The following is a 23629-nucleotide window of genomic DNA, read 5'->3' as shown; positions in this document are numbered from 1 at the left end:
AGCATTAGGTTGATGGTTGGACTCAATGATCTGAAAGGTCCCTTCCAACCTGGACAATTCTATGATTCTAATTGCAGAGGCAACGTGGCACTTTCCACTGACCCTTTCTATGAGATGATGTCTGGCTGACAAGGGTAGAGTATGGCCCAGGGTGTCTGGTAGCATCCTGACCTGTCCAGGTCCTGGTACGTGCTCTAATGCCAGCCTATGGGCTTGGCTCAGCTGCTTTCCATCTCAGGGCTTTGTTGGTTTAAAATACCAGTTTTCTAGAGCATGAATTCCCTCTTATGAGCCAGGATTTGAGAACTGAATGCAATTCAGTCAGGATCTCCAGGTCCTTTTGTCATATAAATAATATCTGTTGGGGCAGTCACTGAGTCACAAGAAGAGATTCTGAATTAGGCTGTAAACAGCTCCTTGGTCCCTTTATGGGAGAAGATGAATATTTTATAATCTATGCGTAAAGGTCCCAGACATCAGCAGGACAGAAATATGCTGTAAGTAGCATAGAAATTACCAGTATGCTAGACACAGGCTGGCATTTCTCTGTGTTAGATGTCTCTGACAAATGTGATTGATGTGAGAATTTGTATCTGTCATTCAAAAGATGCTTTATTTGGAAAAAGCAGTGGCTAGATAGAGATGAATGGGTCTTTGTGGGACAGTGCAGGTTTGATGTGGGGGTCCATGAGACGGGGGACCATTTTGAGGGTCTTTACTCTTTAGCAACTAGTTATGTTCTGGTGGTGAGGCACTGGAACAGGTTGCCCAGGGAAACTGTGGATGCCCCATCCCTGGAGGTGTTCAAGACCAGGTTGGATGGGGCTTTGAGCAACCTGGTCTAGTGGGAGGTGTTCCTGCCCATGGCAGGGGGGCTGGAACTTGATGATCTTTAAGGTCCCTTCCAACCCAAACCATTCTGTGAAGTCTCTGTGAGTTGGCCACAACTGGAGCAGGAGCAGTTTTGGGTTATAGTAGCCTGAAGTCCCACAGGTGTATCACCAAGCTTCCCATTGAGCCTATCCTGGAAGGACCCATGTTGCACTAGAAGATGCATTATTCACTCTTGAAGGCCATTATGTTCATGGTTTGTCAGCTGGGAAAACTCTAGTTTGTGGTGCCCACCTTATGATCTGGGATGCTGCCATGTGGACACTCGGCCACAAGGAAATATATATCCCTTGCAGGCATCAAGGGGCTGCAATTCTGGGGACAGGCAGCAGCTCTTGTGCTGCATCCCTCAGTGCTTCTCACTATTGTCCCATGGCAGCCACTGCAGGCAGCTCTGTGACTTGCACAGAAAAATGGGGCTTCATCCTGGGTCCTACCACTTCAACATGAACCTACAGAGCCCTCGGACACCTCAACAGGCATCAGAAAGCATGGGGCAATGCTGCAACCTCTGATATGAGAAGTGGAAGGTGGCAACCAGCCTGAACTGATCACATGGGGCAGATACTGGAAAAGGAGCTGTTGGCAGATTTTCCCATGAAGGATATTTTATTTTGTAATTCACTTTGGCTCTGAAATTATGTCATTCCTCTCAGTATTTAGGAAATATGTTGCATGTCCTGTCTTTTTAGCTGGGTGAATACTCAAGGCTGGTATTTTAAAGGACAAATGGGTTTAGTACGTACAAACCTGTACATCTGTTTGGGTAATTTCAGATTAGGGAAAACTGCTGATCTTTTAACTGATACTATTCCAATTTAAAAATTACCTCTTAAAGCACATTTGTTCTTTGTATGTGGATATGATAAAAATCTACTTAAATAAAAAGAGTCAACAGAATATCTCTGCTAGGATCCCAGCAAACAACTTGAGTCTATTACCAAAACCTAATTTAACATAAGCATTTTAGCACACCATGCTAAAATAATTTTAGATAATTCTGTATATATGACACTATTTTACCCAGCTGCTAGGACACTGTGCAAATAACTTAGTTCATCGGCTCTGGTCTTTTCCAAATTCTCCGGGAACTTTCCTGAGTGTATCTGGGAGGATTATATAGGTTTATGTTACACATGCTACTGCAACGCTCTTTACTGTAAGATAAATTTGTAATTCCTAATGCTGTTACGTCTGCAGGAGGATTATTGTGTGTTAATGTGATTGGACTGTATACTGGCTGGAACAATATAGAAATGACAGAAAAGCCTGATACTGTGAGTTACAAAATATGGAATTATTGGTACAAGTGAGCTCCTGGAAAAATACCAAACTCTGCAAGTGTTACTTAGAGCAAAGGTAAACCTGGAAGCACGAGGTTCATATCCAGACCAAAGTCCAACTCAAATACTTCCCTGTATTGGGTATTTGTCCTTAGGAGTTTGGTTTGGCTGGGCAGAAGAGGCATTGTGGCCATCACCTGGGTCTAGTTGCCCAGAGAGGTGGTAGATGCCCCATTCCTGGAAACATTCAAGATCAGGTTGGATGGGGCTCTGAACAACCTGGTCTAGTTGAAGATGTCACTGCCCATGGCAGGGGGGGTCAGGCCTTTAAAGGTCCTTTCCAACCCAAACCATTCTATGATTCTGGGGGATGGACAAAGTTTGGGAGCTGCTGGGACCCTTCCCACGATGGGACCCTTTGAGGTGCCAGGGTGTGGTCTTCAGCCTTCTTGAATCAAAAGTGGTACTGCACTTTAAAGAACAGCCCTCTGCACTGGGCCACCCATTTTGTGTGCAAAGGGACAGCGGGTTGCTCCTTGTCAGCCCTTCACACCACGTGGCTCTTCTTTCACCACGGGGGACGTGGGGCATCAACCTGAGCTGCTCTGCAAGACCTGGTGTCAATTCTCAGCCTCCCTCTTTTTCTTCTTTTTTTCCCCAGGGTTTGCAGACATTTCTTTGATTTAGCAAGCAGTGCTCATCATTGGATAGGAACCAGCTAAGGAGACCACAGCAGTGACCACCAGTTCACCATGCAGGTCACCAGAGCATGTGCCATTCTCCATTCAGGGTGAACGATCACCTTCCAGCCCAGGATTGCTTTTGAGAGCCATGATCGGTGGCCTGAGCCAGATGAGCTGCTCAGACGTGGTCCTTCTACTCCAGGCAGGTGGGTAAGAGCAGAGCATCATCACCAGCATCCTCCACGGGGGTGCTGGGGCCAGGCTGGTGGAGCATTACCATCCCAGGTACTCTCAATAGATGTTTTGGGGAAGGTGGTGTGTCAGTGCGCCCTGTTATTCCCAATGCATGGGACATTTGGGTGTGGCTCAGAAAATGCGGTCCAGTCGTGCAGGAACCTCCCAGGTAAGAAAGTCCTCCATCAGGAGCCCAAAATGAAGGCGCACACACATTTTTCTGTGAAAACACAGGAAAAAAACCCATCTCGTTGTATTTTCCTGCAGCCACGTGGCAATTGCTCACATGGAAATACTTAGGTGACTTCGACCGCAGTCTTCAACTCACAATGATTTTTAACAGGCAACATCTGACAGTACCAAAGCCCTTTGCAGCCCTGGGTGAAATTATGATAACAAGAGAAAAAAGCTATTACTGCCACCATGCTTTCATTATGCAAATGATATTAAGAAAGGCTGTGCAGATCGCCTGCGGCTATGCTATAATCTCCATGCAGTGATTATAATGTGTCAAACAGTAATTTTGATTATGACGTTAATTACATGCCATCCTCATGCAGACATGAATATTACTCGCAGTCAAACAAAACACAAATTGGGGGCATTGGTTTTTTTGTTGTTGTTTGAAATTTTGTTGATTAAATGGATTAAAAGATAAAGAGATACATAACATTGTAAACTCAAACGTTGACCAAGTCGTCCCTGGCTGCCCGGGTGGAGAGGGGGGCTTCTATCACAAAACCATTCTGCAGCATTACTGTTAATTTTTTTTGTCCCAGCAGGGACAGCATTTTAAAAAATATATATTTTATAAACTGGAAAGCTGTGTGTGGTTGAGGAGTGTTTGATCTTTTAACTCTTTCTGGGGTTTATCAGAAGAGGGTGCGGACGGCTGAAGGTGTCCCCTCTCCATCGTGTTGCAGCACCCACAGGTCATCCTGCTGTGGATGTTTCCCATCATCATCCCCATCCTCAGGTACCTTAATTTCAAGAGGTTGGGTGTTTTGTTTTTTTTTAAAATTGAATAACATTCCAAAGTTTTCTGAGGACAAGCCCCTTTTCCTGCTGCCCCACCCTCTCCCTATGGCAGATCCTGCTTAATCCTCCTGGGAGAAGAAGAGAAATTTTTTTTTCTTGCTTTCCAGCAAAAACCATGTTTTAATATATTGCTATTTTGAATGTAGCTCACTGTAAAAAAAAAAAAAAAACCAAAACAATAAACAATTTCAGGAGAGATGGTTCAATAAAAGAATAAATTTGCCATTACATATAGAAACAGATCAGATATCAGATCTTCCCACTGAGATTCTCCTGGATGATATCTAGGTAAGAGTCTGAATTACTGAGATACCTTAGTAAATATAGGAGGAGAGGGGAAAAAAAAAGGACACCTCGCAAGGGAGCAACCCTTAACTAGACGTAAATAGCTGGGACTGCAACTTGCCTGATTAATTTGGGGAAATAAGGCTCACTAAAAATGTTTTGCAAATTCCTCAGATTCCCTTACTTCTGTAGCCCTCACTAATGTTTAAAAATAAAATATTAGCATCAAAGCTAAGACTTTGGTTTAGGTAATTAAGTGCTTTGAGTTACTGGTTCATTAACAGGGATCTCTCCTACAATTGTCTCCTCTGATTTAAAAAAAAGAAAAAGAAAAAAAAGCGATGATGGCAATCAAATAAAAATGTGCAAGATAAACTATTTGCAGATAAAATTCGCATGGCACCAGGTGAGACAGGACTGAGATGAGGGAAGGAGCCAAAGGATATCTAAATATCAAGGGAAAAGCTTAAATTTTATAATCACTCCACCCAAAAAGCAAACTCTGTCTGACTTCCTTGGAGAAAAGTCATAGCAAAACTGTCCCTCCTGATTCCACTACACAGGGGTTTGCGGGTACCAGCATCACCAGAGAGACCTGTCTCACTGGTGTGATTAGCATGGCAGGGCTCAGCTTGCTTTTGGGAGGATTTTGGGACATCTGGAGTGCAGAGTGACCTTTCCCATGATTGTTGATTTTCAACTTCATACCACAATCACCATTTTTTAGCAGCTCGTAGGTGAGTTGGCTGTTTGCTTTTTAATGCGCAAAATAAATTTTAAATAAAATAAAAGGCATCCCCCTAAAAATTGTGTTTTTACAGAGGGACATTTCAAGGCAAGTTTTACACAGGTTCAGCCCAGAGGGAAATTAAACTCTACATGTAAATGGAGATTGCACACAAAGGAATCCATTACTTTCAATATTTCTCAGCAGGAGGGTTCAGAGTTATTTAAATAAGTTTAGATATTAAACCTAAAGTAGCCATTAAAGGAATGTGGATTTGTTTGCCTAGTTTTTATAGAAATCTTTTTTTTTTTTTCAGCTGACTGAAAAATCCATTGCTTACATGATGGTGAATATTTTTAATGGATAAAAAATCAAAGAATTTTCAATATAATACTTCCTTTGAATTTTTAAGCACCAAATTACAGAATACTTCTTATAGCAAAATGTCTTCTTTAGGAGAGATTAAACTGCAAACATTTTTCTTACTTTTTTTTCCCTTTTCCATCTATTCTTTAGAACAGAGCTAATATAAACACTGACATTAAACCATATTGGCTATGTAAGGCACTTTGATTGTCATTGAGATTATTTTAAAAGTTATTTAGGTCCCCATGTTACATCTTTGCAACTGCATGGAAAATGTTTCACCGTGTTTCTCTTTGCAACATTTCTTTGGGGTTTCATAAATATTGATTGTACCATAAAAAATTGATGGAATCTTGAAACAGACTGCAGTCTTGGTAGCTGGGGAATTTACTCAATTTTTCTCAATAGCTGTAGTCTATAAAAAGAGGAGACTTTGCAAATTTTTTCCCACCTTGTCTTTTTAGTATTTAATAGCTCTCAATTCTGTAGCCTTCTGAACCATGCACCGGGCGAGTTTTCCATCAAAACTGTATCAGGCCTATTCAAAGGGAATTAAAAGGCAAGGTGTGACCAAGGGGTTAAACCGCCTTCGCGGCTGGCAAGCCTGACTTTCATTACTGATGGCAGTGTAGAGCCATCCTACTGCTTGTTGTGTTAAAACTTTTTTTTTTTTTTTAAATCTCCTTAAATTTTAATGGGTATACGCAGAGGAAAAAAAAAAAAAAAGAGAGAACAGAGATTTCTCTCTCTTGGTTTAGAAATAAAATAAATTTAAAAAATAGGCATTTTCCTGGATGCCAAGGAATCCCTCGGCATCTTAGTATTAAGCACAGGATATTCTCCTTTTGACATGGAGAAGTTTTAACTCCATTCACCCAGGATTAGCCACAAAGAAGATGCCCTCGGCGAAGCCCCGGGATGGAACCTGTGGTGATCCCCAACCTCCCTTGTCCCATCCCACTGCACCAGATCCAGGCCATCCTTGCTGGAGCCCCTTTGGCTGACACTTGGGGTATTTCAGTAAGTGCTATAAAAAGGACCTGTTTATTTTCCTCTCGGTCCTGTGGTGGGACTTTCTGTATTCCTTTGCCACCCATGGGCACAGCCAAGCTTGGAGGCAGCAGCAATTTCTCATCAGATGGGTCCTGGCTGTGCTGGGTCGTCATGGGGGATGACAGTGATTCCCTTTTCCCCACCTGGGAAATACAGATTTCCCTTTGGATTATTAAGCTCTCCCAAGGAAAAGACTGATGTACACCAATGGGCAGGTAGGGCTGTGCACAGGCAGCATTTGCATTTGCTTCTAATTCAATTAATGAGCATCCCACAAATAAATGTGAATAAAAGGGGCAGTGGAGGATCTCTGTGATGCTGGTGGGCTTTCATTCATTCAGACTGGGTGCAGCCCTCGGCTGGTTTGTGAGGTGATGCCTGGGTATACTGTGGAGCCACGTTTTGCTGGAAAGCTGCTCTGAGGCTCTGCCCCAGGGTCAACATTTTGCAAAGGCACTGATGAAGGGGCTCAATTGCAGGTCCAGGAGCAGTCCCACTCTCCTCTATCACTTCATTAGGTCAAACCTAAAATCAGTGTGAAGATCTGGATAACAGATCACCCAAGCGGAGCAACAAACACCAGGCAGCGGCCAAGAGTGGAGTGAAAATAACCAGCCCCTTGTGTTGGGAGAAATAACTTGGAAAATCATTTTATATGCTGTCACCTCTGCCACACGCACCCAGCACTGGGGCTGTCATGTATTTAATTTGGCTCCCATGCATCAGCCAACAATAAGCAACTGGGCTGCTGCTGGGAGAAAACACTCTCGTTATTCAAGCAGCTCATGAAAGTCTCTTTTTAAGTAGGTCTCAAGGTGTCCAGAAGAAAGGTCCACAATATGTCCATCCAAGTGTCCAAAAGAAAGGTCCACACAATGTCACTGAATTTCACTGAATTTTTTAGAGTTGGAAGGGACCATAGAGATCATCTAGTCCAACTCCCCTGCTGAAGCAGGATTGCCCAGAGCATGTCAGAGCATGTTACTCAGGACTGCATCCAGGCGGGTCTTGAAAATCTCCAAAGAAGGGGACTCCACAACCTCCCTGGGCAGCCTGTTCCAGGGCTCTGTCACCCTCACCGTAAAGAAGTTTCTTCTCATATTTGAGTGGCACCTCCTATGTTCCAGCTTGTGCCCGTTGCCCCTCGTCCTCTCACTGGCAACCACTGAAAAGAGTCTGGCTCCCTCCTCCTTCAACCCACCCTTTAGATGCTTGTAAGCATTGATAAGGTCTCCCCTCAGCCTTCTCTTCTCCAGACTACAGAGTCCCAGCTCTCTCAGCCTTTCTTCATAAGGGAGATGCTCCAATCCTTGAATCATCTTCGTTGCCCTTCACTGGACTCTTTCCAGTAGTTCCCTATCCCTCTTGAATTGGGGAGCCCAGAACTGGATGCAGTATTCCAGTTGTGGCCTCACCAGTGCAGAGTAGAGGGGGAGAATGACTTCCCTCGACCTACTAGCCACACTCTTCCCTATGCAGCCCAGGATTCCTTCCTGGCCACAAGAGCACACTGCTTGCTCATTGTCATTTTGCTGTCTACCAGGACCCCCAGATCTTTCTCTTCAGAACTTGACTCCAGCAGGTCCACAACTAACCTGTATTGGTGCCTGACATTCTTCTTGCCCAGGTGTAGCACCTTACACTTTTCCCTGTTGAACCTCATGAGGTTCTTCCTTGCCCAGCTCTCCAGCATGTCCAGGTCTCGCTGGATGGCAGCACGGCCCTCCGGGGTGTCAGCCACCCCTCCCAGTTTGGTATCATCAGCAAACTTGCTAAGGATACACTCGGTCCCCTCGTCCAGGTCGCTGATGAATATGTTGAACAGGACTGGACCAAGTATTGACCCCTGGGGGACACCACTGGTTACAGGCCTCCAGCTTGAACCTGCTCCATTAATCATTACCCTTTGGGTCCTGTCACACAGCCAGTTCTCAATCCACCTCACTGTCCCCTCATCCAGCCCACACTTCCTTAGTTTCCCAATGAGGATGTTATGGGAGACAGCATCAAAAGCCTTGCTGAAGTCAAGGTAGATGACATCTGCTGCCCTCCCCTCATCCAACCAACCAGTTATGGCATCATAGAAAGCTATCAGATTGGTCAAACATGATTTACCCTTGGTAAACCCATGTTGCCCACTTCCAATAACCCCCTGCTCTTCAACTTGTTTGGAGATGACATCTAGAATGAGTCTCTCCGTTACCTTCCCAGGGATGGAGGTGAGACTAACCGGCCTGCAGTTCCCTGGGTCCTCCTTCTTGCCCTTTTTGAAGACTGGAGTGATACCGGCCTTCCTCCAGTCCTCAGGCACCTCTCCTGTTCTCCATGACCTTTCAAAGATGATGGAGAGTGGCCCAGCGATAACATCTGCCAGCTCTCTCAGCACTCGCGGGTGCATCCCATCTGGGCCCATGGACTTATGAATGTCCAGTTTGGCCAAGTGGTCCCGAACCTGGTCCTCTTCTACTGAAGAAAAAACTTCCTCTCTCCATACCCTCCCCCTTGCCTCCAAGGCCAGAGATTCATGAGGGACAGCCTTAGCAGTGAAGACTGAAGAAAAGAAGGCATTCAGCAACTCTGCCTTCTCCGTGTCTTCCACCACTAGGGTGCCCATCTCATTCCTCAGTGGGCCCACATTATCCCTAATCTTCCTTTTACTGTTTACATACCGAAAAAAACCTTTTTGTTTTTCTTAACTGTAGTGGCCAAGATGAGTTCAGCTTGAGCCTTGGCCCTTCTAATTTTCCCCCTGCATATCTTCACCACTTCCTGGTATTTCTTCTTGCCTGCCAGGCCCCTTTTCCAAAGATCATAAACCTTCTTTTTGTTCCCGAGCTCCAGCCAAAGCTCTCTATTTAGCCAGGCTGGTCTTCTTCCCTTCCTGCTTGTTTTTTGGGACTTGGGTATGGCTCTTTCCTGCGCTTTTAAGAGTGCCTCCTTGAAGTACGACCAGCCTTCCTGGGCACCTTTGCCCTTCAGGACTGTCTCCCAAGGGACACTTTCAACCATGCTCCTGAAGAGGCCAAAGTCTGCCCTTCGGAAGTCCAACGTGGCAGTTTTGCTGGCCCCCCTCCTTGCTTCAGCAAGAATTGAAAATTGTATCATTTCGTGATCACTCTGTCCAAGACGACCTCCAACGTTTACATCCCCCACAAGACCTTCTGAGTTAACTATCAGCAGGTCCAGTAAGGCACTTTCCCTAGTCGGTTCTCTCACCAGCTGTGTTAGGAAGTTGTCTTCCATGCACTCCAAGAATCTCCAGGACTGTTGCCTCTCTGCTGTGTTATATTTCCAGCAGATATCTGGGAAGTTGAAGTCCCCCATGAGTACAAGGGGGAGTGATCGTGAGGCCTCTGCCAGCTGCTTATAGAATATTTCATCAGCCTTTATATCCTGGTTTGGGGGTCTATAACAAACTCCCACCACGATGTCTGCCTTATTGGTCTTCCCCTTGATTCTTATCCATAGACACTCAGTGCTGTCATCGTGCGTATTGCTAAGTTCGAGGCATACAATACTGCTCTTAACATAAAGGGCCACCCCACCACCTCTCTTTCCTTGCCTGTCCCTTCTGAAAAGTTGGTAACCATCAATCACAGCACTCCAGTTATGCGAGTCCTCCCACCACGTTTCTGTGATGGCAACTACATCATAGTTTTCTTGCTGTACGATGGCCTCCAGCTCCTCCTGTTTGTTACCCATGCTGCGTGCATTCATGTAGATACACTTCAGCTGGGCTAATCGTCCCACTATTTTTCTGGGAAGGCAAGCACTAATTCCCATCTGTCCATGTGCAGACATTTCTGCAGTTACCATCTTATCACTACTCATGTCTTCACTGCCACATGTGTCCTTCTCTCCCTCATCAACTGCCGCAACAGGCTGCAAGGCCTTGCTGGCACCTTTACCTACTAGCACTGGCACGCTACTCCCGGGCACCACTTTAGTAACCCTGGTTCCGACCCCGTCCCCCTTCAAAACTAGTTTAAAGCTCTCTCAATGAGCCCTGCTAATTCTTGTCCCAATATCCTTTTTCCCCTTTGGGTTAGGCTTCCCCCACCTGCTGCCAGCATGCCTGGTGACCTGTAGATCTGCCTGTGATCAAAGAATCCAATGTCCTGCCGTTTACACCAGTCTTTCAGCCATGAGTTGATCTTTTGATTCTTCCTATTTATCCCCCCATCCATCCCTGTGACTGGTGGGATAGAAGAGAACACCACTTGTGCTCCTGATCCCTTGACCAGTCATCCCAGCACTCTGAAGTCCCTTTTCATTGCCTTTAGGCTTCTGGTGGCTACCTCATCATTGCCCACTTGAAATATCAGTAGTGGGTAATAATCTGAGGGCTGAACCAGGGAGTGAATTTCCCTCTGTATATTCTTAATCCTGGCCCCAGGGAGGCAGGTGACTTCCCTGTGGGACGGGTCTGGTCTACAGATTGGGCCCTCTGTTCCACTCAGAAGGGAGTCACCTATTACAATCACCTTTCTTTTTTTCTTAGTTGATGAGGTCCTGAGGCATGGGGGTGGGTGACTAGTCCTGGGTGCCTCACTGGGTAGATCGTCCTCTTCGTTCTCATTTACCTCGTCCCCAAAATCCAGAACTCCAAACCTATTATGCAGATGTAACTGGGAAGATGAGGGAGGCTGTTGGGGATTCCGCTTGCCTCTCTGAGGAAGGACCAGCCTCCATTCCCCCCTTTCTATTAAGTCCCCTCTCTCTGCCTGGTGACAGGGTGGGAGGGGATCATCTACTTTTATTAGAGCCTCTTCTTGCTGCCAAACAGGTTGCTGTTCCTTGGGGCCTTTGCTCTTGGAGTCTCATAGCCATTAACATTAATGGCCCTTCATTATGCATACGAGCTATGGAAAAAGCCTGCATAAAAGTTGGGCCTGTGGCAGTAATGGGTTGTGAGGCCTGTTTTTATGGACTCAATACCTTAATGTTTTATTCTTACAAATGGAAACCCAACAGCTGGAACCAAGGAGCAGAGATGAGCTGCTGTTGGCTTCAGCGTGAGCAGGGTTGGCGATGGGGCTGTAATCATGGGGGTCAGGCTGGGCTTGTGGTGGACCATCATAGACATGTGGACAGTACATACGTACTTGTGCTAGAGGTCACCAGTACACAACTGGACTCCACACGGTTAGGTCCTATTCATGGCTTTCTCATCCACAGGTCATCTCTTTGCTGAGCTGGGCCTCAATGCATGGTCTTTTTGTAAAGCCATACGTAGGAACATCTTCACAAGAGTTTGTGCCATTAAGTCTGCTCATGTTACACTGCTGTGCCTTAAAAGAACAAAAGCAGCTGAAAGTCTGAAATTTAAGACCAGGAATTTAATGTTATCAAGGAGTGAAGAAGCAATGAAGGAAGGTGGGACAAGAGGGAGAGGATGTTACTACAGAGCTGTGTAGTCCCTGTGATTGATCACAAGAAATACAGAAGCAAGGTTTCCTTAGGGGCAAGCGAGTAAGGCAGGATATCTGTGCTGGGGAGCAGCCCGGGGCAGCTCTGGAAGTGGTACTCAGCAAGAGGAGAGGGAAACACAGCACTCAGACCTGCCAGGCCAGCCACGAGGCATGGGGCAAATGAGCAAGCCAAGGCAACCTCACCCCAAGTGCAATTGTAGTGCTACTGCCTTATGTTTTGGGGACAACGCTTTTTAAATGATGTTCCTTCATCCTTGAGTCTTGGGTTTGGCTATGGCAGAGGCATCAGTGCTGGACAGGCACAGTCCCAAGTGCCAGCTAGCCCAGGCAGGCAGAGGGTAGCCCATTGACAGGCTGGTGACTGTCTGCTATGCATAGGTAACCCCAAGGTAGAGGGACCAGAGCCTGAAACTGGGGCTGTCCATGAACCAACACATCAGAGAGTATCCAGGAGTGGTGCATGAACACCAGTGCCTCCTTGGCTCCAAACCTGACAGCACCCAGCTTCTCAGGACCAGGTGCTTTACCAGCAAACAGCAGCAGCAGTGACCGGACCAAATCCTGCCCAAAAGACATTCACATCTGGTAAGAAATGGAGAAGATGATACCCCAAGACACTGCAGAGCAGGGACACAAGGTAACAGGGAACTGGGACTAATCATATGCAATTACCTTAAAGAACCAACACAAACTCTAAGGGAAATCACTAAAACATTATCTTATTGTTGTAACTCTTGTTTTTCTTGCAGAAATATTAGTCTTCTACACTGTTGGGGTGGAGGCTTGAGCACAGGCATCCACAAACCTTCCAGCTCCTGAGCCTGCACGTGAGTATGAGCCATCATGTCCTTCTTGGATGATATCTGTGAATGTTAAACATTTTTGTTCCTGGAGCTGGAGAGCTGCATCTCTTTCCAGTCATTGAATCAAGGCTGGGACCAATGGTTTGAAAGGCTCTGGGCGATAACGCCCAAGGCTAGTTTTGCACAGATCTAGCCCTGGTCCCAGCTGTTGCTTTTATTGCCACCAAATCAGGATAACCTGATGGCATCATTTGGCAAAACTCCCTTGGGTTTGAATTTGAGTGATTCCTTGCTCAGTTACTGTAGAGCAGGGTGGTTTTTTTATTTCCTTAAAGACCCGAAGCTCTGTTTAGGGACTGAAATGCATCCCAATTTAATTTTTTTTTCCTAGAGACAGCAGAAGTGTGTTCCTCAAAAAATGCTTGGGTTTGCTTTGTCCAATCTGCCAGTCACTACTGAAGTTACATGATTTTGTCAGATTTCCTTAGCCTGCTTTACCCAAGTAAAACAGTTCCAATTGTATATATTTTCCACCAAGACCCAGACTGAGTTTTCCCATCACTTAGTCTTCTCTCACTGCACTTCCTTGAAAGAGAAATGGAGAAGACTGGCAAAATAAGTTGTGCCAGACATCGTTTGAGCTTGGAAAGATGGCAGCCACCCCACTGAACTGAGTGGAAAAAATACATTTTATTCACCATTACAGAACTTCATCCAGATACTCTTAAGTGGTGGTGAAGTTCCAAAGACTGTCTAAGGAACTGGTAGGTAGGCTGATAGAGATAAGCATGAAAGGTAAGAAATATTTGGCTGTTACTTAGCCTGCATTTCTGTGGATTTAAAATTATTCTGAAGGTCCAGATTTTCTGGATTTTTTGGCATTGCCCCATAGAAAACCCTCAACTCCCAAACTTCAGCATGAAAAAGTTGTACTGCCAAAACAGCTGCAAGATGATGGGAGCCACAGGAGCGATGTTGCTATCTGGTCAGCTCACCTGAATGCAGCAGATGGAGAGCTGGGAAAGACTGTGACTATGGGGATTAGAGGAGGAAATGATTCATTGCAGCTCCTATAGGAATCCCCTCAAATATAGTTTAGACAATTTGGTCCTGGAGAATGGGACCATTCCAGCAATTCATGGAGGCACAAATGCAACGTGAATCATGAAGAGCAAAGTGCAGGTGTGATGGTCCCCAGAGCAGAACCCAAACTCAGTGCTACAGCCTTTCCATCCAGACACCAGTCTCCTCCCAAGCTCCGGTCAAGGCCCTGGTCTTTCCTCCTCCTCTCCCCTCTCTTCTGTTGAGATTAGAGCAGAGATGGTCTTTTTGCACAACACAGCCCTGTGCTTTGGTCTCTCGGTGTACAGTGATAGGCACATGGATGGTCCCTCCCTCCATCGGATCCCCCCTCCCAAGCTCGATGATGAGGACAATCCTCAACTTTTTACATTATGCTAATCCCTGCCTCTCTTGGAACTTGGCCAGTTCATTTTCATGCTACGCTGCTCATTTCCAGCTTCTAACATAGTTTTAAAGTTACATTAAATAAAGAATGGATGTAAAAATTAAATGAATTACTGGACACTCCATGCTACTTAATTTTAAGGCTCCCATTCCACCAGTATTTCTTGTAAGCACAACAAGCTGCGGAGTGCCAGGATGGCCACATTGCTCTTAAATATGTTGATTAGAAACAAATATAAAATGGGGATAAGTGTTAGAGCATTGATTTGCAATATTGTTTGGAGCAGATATTTGCAGTTTCCTTCCTTAAGTTACAAAAAGATGTACAACCCCTAGGTAGCACCCAGAAATGGAGCCTCTCCATTTGTTACCCCAGGAAGGGGACCCCAAATTGTTCCACAAGCTGGATTTGCCAGCACAGCAGAGTCTGTGCTGCTGCTCCAGCCCATCCACCTCATTTCATGTCCCATCCACCTTGTTTCATGTCCTGTCCAATGATCAGAAGGAAAGACCCTTGTTAACAGAGTGAAACTATTTATGTGATGCTCTTCATCTACGAGCTTTCAGGCAGACCCTGATAAATCCTTTTCTTTGGGGGAGATAGTTCAAAGCATGGAAGAAGACGTGCTGAAGAGATGCACTTCTACATATGCTTGTTAGGAGGTAGGACAAAAACATCTTAGGTGACAGATGATGGGTTTCAAAACACACTTTATGTTAAATATAGAGGTTTCTCTGCTAAATTGGGATGAACTGTAACATTCAAGCTCCTTTAGACAGAAAGATGCCCTGATCTTCTATTTTTTCCAAGAACTTCTGGCACTTTAATATTTTTTTCCTTTGTCGTGTTTAATCACTTCAACATTCCAGCATTGTATTTTTATAGGTAGGCAGACATCCAGAATTTGCCAAAAAGGTGATTTTGTTATGCTTTATGTATAATTTTCAAGGATGGATGTATCTTTTTGGTGGGAAAAGTGTCACAGATAATGTTGCTTGCCAAGTCATAGCCTTTTTTCTTCCATTCAGCTCAGATCTGTAGGTAAAACCAGTTCTGCCAGACATCAATGGGGAGAACCTCTTCTCTCCTCTTCGTGCCTCTCTTCTCCTCTTAGAGAGAACCTCACTTTTTCCATTTTCTATTTGAGTTAATTTAATCCTTGTACTCTTATAAGTGAATTACTTTTTTTTTTTTTTTTTTTTAATATTGCTGGTTTTGTGCCACTGCTGGGTGCTGAGGGTCTTTCTGCAGATGCTGCTGCCCGGAAAGGACAGCGGCAAAAGGCCTTTCCTTCTGCACACAGATATTTTTCAGCCTCCCTGGGCTTTTCCTGCTTTACTGGGGTGTGGAGGGACTGATCCTGCACCTGCAACCTCCTGTGAATAAGCAGCAGTGGGGTGATCCCAATACAAACACCAAGCAGTAGGGAGGATGCTTCAATATTTTAAATGAATCTGAGAGCACAGTGGTCAGCCAGGGCCTTTGAAACCAATTTTACTTTTTTTTATTATTATTTTTTAAATTTTATTATGTATTTTATGTCCTTGCAAGAAGGGGAAGGATGGAAACTTTAAATTCTGATGGTAAAAATAGACGAAGCAATGGCACAGAAGGGGTTACACCTGCACAGCCATTCTTCCTGGTGCAACTTTTTCCAGGACCCACACAAAAACTTATTAAGTGGCTGCCTGTCACCTCTCCTTAATAAATAAGAATCTCTTTTCAGCCTCTTTGTCTCCTTCACCTCTGGGGCCGGCATCCTGTAAACACACTGCCAATTAAACCTCATGTCTAGCAAGGCCACAACTAATGAAAAGCAATAGAGAATTCACTGCCTTTTAATGAGGAAAACATTGCTTTTTACAAGGAACAATTAATTGGGCCAATTCCCCCATCCATCACCCTGGGGAACTGCTGCCTTTTTTACCCCGTTTGTTACTTTGTCAAGCACGTGTAAAATTGCACACTGAACACAGAGGTGAAGGCTCTGACTCAATTTATGGTGTGACATCTCTGATCTTGCTCCCTGGATCAGTAAGCAATCCTCGCAATGATATGCATGGAAATTAATTACTGTGCCTGCCAGCGATACAGCAGGCCCCTGCTGTTGATAACAGATCAGTTTGTAGGAGTTTTTTAGAGGGGCGGTCATGTCTGCTGCTGTTTGCTCACACGCAGACAATGACGTCAGTTAAGTGCAAACCACCAACATCATCACGAGTCGCGGGAGCCGTGGGAGGGGAGAGGGCTCTTGCAAGAGAGTGCAAGAGCTGCCGGAGTACCCTTGGAAAAGACAAAACAGAAAAATGACACAGTGATTTTTAATATTATTTTTTTTTTTGGAGAGCAAAAAGGCAGTGTTACCCTGAGAAGAGCATAATATTTAAGCAAGGGAAACTTTTACCAAGCCTAGGCTATTAAAGTGATATATATTTAAATGAAAAATAGATGGAGAGGTCAAATTGCAAATAAAAGAAGTTTGGGCATAAATTCTGGATAAATACCTCCGGGATCATATCATCCATGGGTATAACATGGCTTAGCTCTGTTAACTTTACAGCCCTTTTTTTCCTAGACTTTGCAGTATAAAATGCATTCCTAAGCTCTTGGCTGTGGTATTTTGTCTGTTCCTCCTGAGCAGCCCACTTTTTTTTCTGGTGGATGCAGTGGGTTTTACTTGACTGAACTCACCCGTGGTTCAGGACATGAAGGGACACTTGGCACATCTGGGGCATGGCCAATACATGTTGACCTGCTCAGCTGGTTTTGGACAAATGGGGGAATTGCCCCAGAGCAGTTGTAGGAAACCCCTCCTTGTTGAGCAGCGTGGTCCATGAGCATCCTTGCATCCCTTCCCAGGTCACCCCTCAACATGGGAAGTGATGAAACCAGGCCCTTTTGTGAGATGGGTGGAGGGACGGCAGGCAAGGGCATGGCTCCCTGTCCCATCACACCTCTCCTGCCCCTGGCACTGCTGTCTTCTGCTCTTTGTTTTTTTGGCCATGGGAAAAGGGTACCAGCCACTTTCCTCCATTTCTGGGCTGAAGATGGGAGAAGCATGCGGAGACCCAGCGGGTTAGCAGGACACCAGGAAAGCCAACTCTGCCAAGCACTGTCATCAGATGCCTACATAAAATCCTGCTGGCAAGGTATTTTTGTTTGTTATTTGACATTTTTTATCATATTATTTCTTATCCCTTTAGCGATGCCTTTTTCTGCTTGGTCCTCAGACTGTTCACATGCTCGTGGAATTAATTTGAATTTACATATCCCCTTGACCAACCTCCTGGTTGTCTCATCCATGGTACTGCACTTTGGCCACTGCTTCACCAGCCTGTTTTAATTTTTTTGTATTTCCTTGTAATCAACCGCCTTCAGACCCTTCAAAATATTAGGATTTTCTTTATTTCTCACCACTTCTTTCATCATTTTGTACACTTTTAGGCCCAAAAGGGCTCCATATTGGTTTTGGGACTAGACAAATAAGACATGATGCCCAGCGCAAACACCAGCTCTGCGTTTACCAAGGCAAAGAGGGGTGATACCACACTTGGTACAAACATGGCAGGATTCCTCCCAAAAGTAAATGTTCCCAAAAGAATGGGGGACCCTCATCTCCAGCCTGTGACTTCAGGGTCCCTACTCCCAACCCAGGCTATATCCTAGTCATAGTATTGATATTTTTATTGAATACTTCCTAAGAGCACTGTTTTCCAGTTCACCCTCTTTGAAACAGCCATAACAGTCTTTTGTGGTAAGACAGGCACTTATAAATGTGTTTATAAAAAAAGTGGGAAACCATCAGAATGAGTAATAATCTGTATCTTGGAGAATGAGGCAGATGGAGAGGAAACAGGGATACCCTTTAGTTGGCTTTTGATGCCTTGAGTGATGGCAATGCTTGTTGCTTCCATATCCCCACAGCTCGTGCTGTGACCCTCCACCCACTGCTGCTTTGCATTTGGTAGGGAAACATTTCAGAAAGTAGTGGGTGAATAAAAGAGTAAATCGCACTTTTGGGTTTACCTGAGTATCTTCTTTGACCCAGTTTTCATATGCATTGAAGAGCAAAATTTGGTTCTTCCTATTTACCACCTGCTAGTGAAATCCAGAAACTGCCTCATGTATATAAAAAGCCCAAGATTATTTCAAATCTTTGGAAAAAAAAAAAAGGGGGGGAGGGAGAGCTGTGAACGATCATTTCTTTCCTAATGCAACTGTTAGATTTGGCTGCTTTAGCAATTAAACTTTTCCTTTACTTGTTACCCCTACAGACCCCTGGTTAGAATAGGATCCTGAAGTTGAGGCTTGCATGATTCAATTAACCTTTAAGGTAGCTCTGGAAGTTGGTACTCTAGGAGATCCTTTTGTTAACTGGCAGCCTGACATAGACAATTAAGTTTGATCAGATGAAGAGGGCATCAGGGACATCATTAGCATACTGTACTGAAGACTATGTGGTGTGTAAAAGTTGTTTAATTTCTGCCAAGGAAGAAAGCGGGGGGCTGGGGGAGCCCTCCTTGCACATACAGCATTTTGCTTATTAAATATTTCATTTCCCTTGCCATAAGATGCTAATATTCCCATTTTTTACCCCTCCTTTTTGGTTTCTTCCCACTGCAGTGAAATCCACTGAATGATTGTTCCTCTCTTATTAAAACTTGCACATTTCGCTTGAGGTACTGCATCAAAATAAAAACAAACAACCAAAACACCAACAAAACAAGGAGACCAGCAGAGAGATTTGCTCCAGAGACTGTCACAAAGTCCATGGTGGATGGAGTATGAACAGGACATAGCTTAGCAGTTAAAGGCGGAGCTGGGCTGGGTGAGCTTTCAATATGTCCTTTGATCAGCAGGGAGCTATGTCACACTGTTGAGGCTTTGGAAATGTACTTTTTTAGCAGGCACCACCAAAGGCAGAATGGAGGTGAGCCAAGTTGCAGCCATCTGCAAGGTTCACCAGAGTGAATAGGAGACATTCTGGATTCAAATCCTTTTGGTAAGTGAGTAGCACTTAGCTTTTCCAACTTTCCATACCTAATGCAAATAGCAGCCTTCCCAAAACTGTCTGTTCAGCTGCCAAAGACAAACATCTGCCCAGGCCTGAGAAACCTGCTGTGGTGAGGGTCTTCCTGTTGTTGGTATGGATTGCCACAACCCTGCTCCTTGTCAAGGTTTGCAGCCATGGCATCCAGGTGAGTTCAATACATTGTCACAAGCAAAAGCAGCTTTAGCAGCTAAACCCCATGGATGACCTGGACATAAGTCCTGCCCCATTACTCATGGTTTTTGGAGAGCCTCATGGGACTGTTATCCCTCTCCAACCCTCCTGTGTCCACCCGAGATGCTCTATCTGGTTGCTGAGCCAAATGCAGTTCAAAAGGAGCTTCCCAAAGACAACATAGGACCATAGGGCAACAGATGAAATCAAACCACATTTCACAGAATCGCAGAATGGCAGGGATTGAAAGGGACCTGTAGAGATCATTTAGTCCAACGCCCCTGCCAAAGCAGGGTCACCCAGAGCAGGTTAGACAGGAATGTGTCCAGGCGGGTTTTGAGTATCTCCAAAGAAGGAGACTCCACACCCTCTCTGGCTAGCCTCAAAGATGGAGCCATTTCCTCAAAGATGGCTCATTTCTCCCACCTCTGCCTACTTTTGCAGAATCATCTTAGGGAGAATTAGCTGCAAGTGAGACCCATGCAGAAGCACATTTCCAGCAGATATACAACCCCTTTCTCCCATCTACTGTCTTTTTTGCTCACTCCCCTTCCTCTAGCCCTTTTTCTGGGAGCAAGAGAAGGCGGCACCTAGAAAGGAAACAAGGCACGTAAGGCACACGGTATCAGGATTTTCCATCCTCGTATCACATAGGCAGGCTCTCCCCTTTCTCATTAGCATTGCACAGTTGCTTCAGCAATTATGATATATATTGCATAATTCTTATAGCATTAGCCTTGCTACATGTCATTAATGTGCTAAGTTAGTGATAGCGGCAAATGTAGACTCTTGTGCTATGTGATGCTAACAACGTCTATGAGATTTTAGCCCTAATCCAGCGAGATGTTTTTAGCCCTCTACTGCCATAGCATCGTGTAATGGAAAATTGCAAGTTGCAAGTGCAGAATGAGAATGTTTTGTTGTCTTTCTAGCTAGCCGGGCTACTTGTAAGGGTGTAGCACAAGAACAAAAGAGCACAGACTAAAGATTAATCCACACCACTATCCAACAGTGACCAACACTCAGTGCCTTGGGGAGGACACAGGAACAAGGTGAGCAGGCAGACGTTCCTCTACCAGCCTCCAAAACCCTTTGGCTCTGGGACCTCCCTTGCCGCAGGTCCAGCCTGTGTATTCAATAGGTCTTGGTGTATTTTTCTTCTGTAAATTTTTCTGGGCTCTTTTAAGCTCACATAAAATTCTATTTCAATGCCTCAGCTGGTAAATAACAGAAACAGGTAGCAACTGTCCATATCTCTTCCATGGCAAGTTGTAGGTGGATTTAAGCTGGTGATAAATGTTAAGTAAATGGGAATCAGAATCATAGAATGGTTTGGGTTGGAAGGGACCTTAAAGAACATCTAGTTCCAACCCCCCTGCCATGGGCAGGGATACCTCCCACTAGACCAGGTTGCTCAAAGCCCCATCCAGCCTGGTCTTGAACACTTCCAGGGAATGCTGAGGTTTGTAGGTGTATTCATAAATCTGTGCCAATAGGCACTTGGTGAAAGACTTGAGGGCAACACTGAGCTTGGGAAGGCTGGGTTGCTCTCTGGAGGTCTGTCTCTATCAAGGAGATATGGAGATGGAGCAGCCATACTCCAAAGCGAGCTGTCTCCTGTAAGCACCTCCTTTTAGGTGGGCTGAATCCAGGCAAAGATGTTTTCTATACAGGGACCAAGTCAGTCATGTGCAGATGGGCTCAGTCTGCCCATGGTTCCTCCTTGGCAGTCAGGGATTCCCATTTATGCCACACTCTGTCTTCCACCTCCTCTTCCTATGGGGACCTCCCCTCAAAATGGGAAGTCCAAGATTTTTAGTGTGCCAAACTCTAAGCAGGGAAGCAAGCAAAGGTGAAGGCCTCCTCGATCTGACATGGACCTTGCGTAAGGACCAAGTGTGGAATAATTCCTAAAATATAATTTTTATTAGAAATATATAGCATTGTTCACACATTAAGGAAAGGTATAAAATCGAAACGTTTCCAGGGTGGAACACAGCGGCAGCTGGTATGCAAGGAATCCGCTACATCTATGACTCCCTGAACAATATTGCTTGCAAAAGCAACACGGAAGATGGAGTGGAGTGAAGATTCCATGGCCAAGCTCTGTGATTACACAGCAGAATGGGAACAAGGTGATCCTATGGAACTGATAAGCTGCACATTTGCTACCCTGAGCCAACAGTCTGTCAAATTTTGATGAAATGCTGTCCTTTGTGCGAACTTTGCTCATTATAATGTCATTATAATACCAAAACACACCTCCAGCCTGAAGGCTACCCGCCTCCAAGGTGCGACCACTCCTCCTTGAGTCTGCGCCCTGAATTTTTCATAAACTATACCTTTAAATGCGAGGCGAGAGAATTTTACACCAATCATAATAAAGGTATTTATGACTAAAGTCACTTAAACTCCACCTTGAAGGTAAAAAATAATATAAAAATAACCCGAGAAAGGGGGGATGCTAGGGAAGACACCATCGTGAACAAGTCAGGGAGGACCCCATCACAGACTGCCTCTGACTCCCGGGACCAGTCGACGGGCTGAGCCTTTCTTCCCCCCCATAGGGACACCTTTGGGTAAGACTTAGACTATACTGAGTGCTTCCTCGGGAAACTTAGAAATCTCTCTAGAGAGTTACCTGTTACATTTATAGCCAGGCTGTATTGTTTGTAACTTTGTCGCGCGCTTTGTACCATTAACTTTTTTTTTTTTTTTTTTTACTTGCACGTGCTTTGCAGACTGTACTTATCACCGGCAAACCAAAAGAACCTTTATATCTGTTGCTTAAATAAACTACACTGTTTAAGTAGCTAGCCGTTTCGGTTTTTCACTGAACGCGACCAGACACTGAAGTGCGGCCGTGCTAGTTCGTGAGCATGACTAGACTGAAGGTGCAGTCCACTGTCAGTGTTTCCAGAATCGTGATAGTTTAATATATTAAATGCAACTGGACTGATAGTGGTGAATTGGGCATCATTCAGAATTTAAACCCAGCTGCCCCTAGCCTCCCACCTCGGTGAGGAGTGTTAGAATGCAAGGGGGTTTATTTTCTGCCAAAACTATTTTGCCTCTTCATGCAACACCAAGGTTTGAGGAGAATCAGGTGAATGGCAAAACTTTCAGCCCCCTTGCCCCAGGCAACCCTCATCTCAATGCTGCAGGGGTCTGCTTAGTTTTTCAGTGAAATGATGAGAAACCTGGGATAGAATATCCCACTGAGAAAGTGGCACAATTCTTTCAAAATCTATGCAGTTTTGGGGGGAAAGATGATTTCACAAGATCGCTGAGCATTCATTTGAATGTCACAGAAATTCTGAGAAACAGACTTTACCAACAAGTGGTGGTGAAAATTTTGTAAAGCAAAAAAACCGTGACTCTGCAGGTCTTTACAGAGAGAACAGGGAGAGGCAAGGAAAGGGACAGAAACGGCTGCCAGCCGTAAGTTTTCACCAATGGACACAAGTCTTCAGATCACTGACATCAGTGGGAGGGTATGTCAGAACATGAAATGGTGAAAAAAACATTTCTACCAGGAGATAGAAACCGTGCCCAGTTCCTCTCCAGAAGAGCGGGACTTTGCTGCTGTCCTGCATGTACGGGGGGCAAGTCCTGATGCAAACCCAGAGACAAATAGATGTTTTCATGCTCTGTCTCCCAAATTAGGAGCAAAATAAAAGGGAAAAATGGGATTTGTGAAGGCAAAAAAGTGTGTCGAAGGCAAATCACTGCACTTGTGGCCTGTGCTGACCGTCGGGTATCACTTGTTCAGGCCCATGAGCAGGCATGTTCCTTGCACCAGGACCAAGATTGGCCTGATTCTGCATAGCTCCAGCAAGGGATGTTTTTGAACCATAAAGGAATAATACTTGAGATTTATTTGCTGTACAGTTTCATTAAGATGACATAACATCTTGGATAGATTATAATTTTATAATACCTTTGCATGCCACTGTTATTACTACTATGCTGTTTTATGATGATGTTAATATACAGATGTTGCTTTAATCTGTTTTTTAATTTACTTTGTATATTCCCTATGTACATTTTGTCATAAGGTAGTTTATTTTGTAGCAGCTCATTTATTTTAAAAGTTGGAGGGTTTTTTATATCACTGCTAGCATGCTAATGACATTTATACA

The sequence above is a fragment of the Numenius arquata genome, chromosome W (genome assembly GCF_964106895.1).
Source record: "Numenius arquata chromosome W, bNumArq3.hap1.1, whole genome shotgun sequence".
Lineage (NCBI taxonomy): Eukaryota > Metazoa > Chordata > Aves > Charadriiformes > Scolopacidae > Numenius > Numenius arquata.
The sequence above is the reverse complement of the archived record's forward strand: the minus strand, read 5'-3'. Positions refer to the sequence as shown.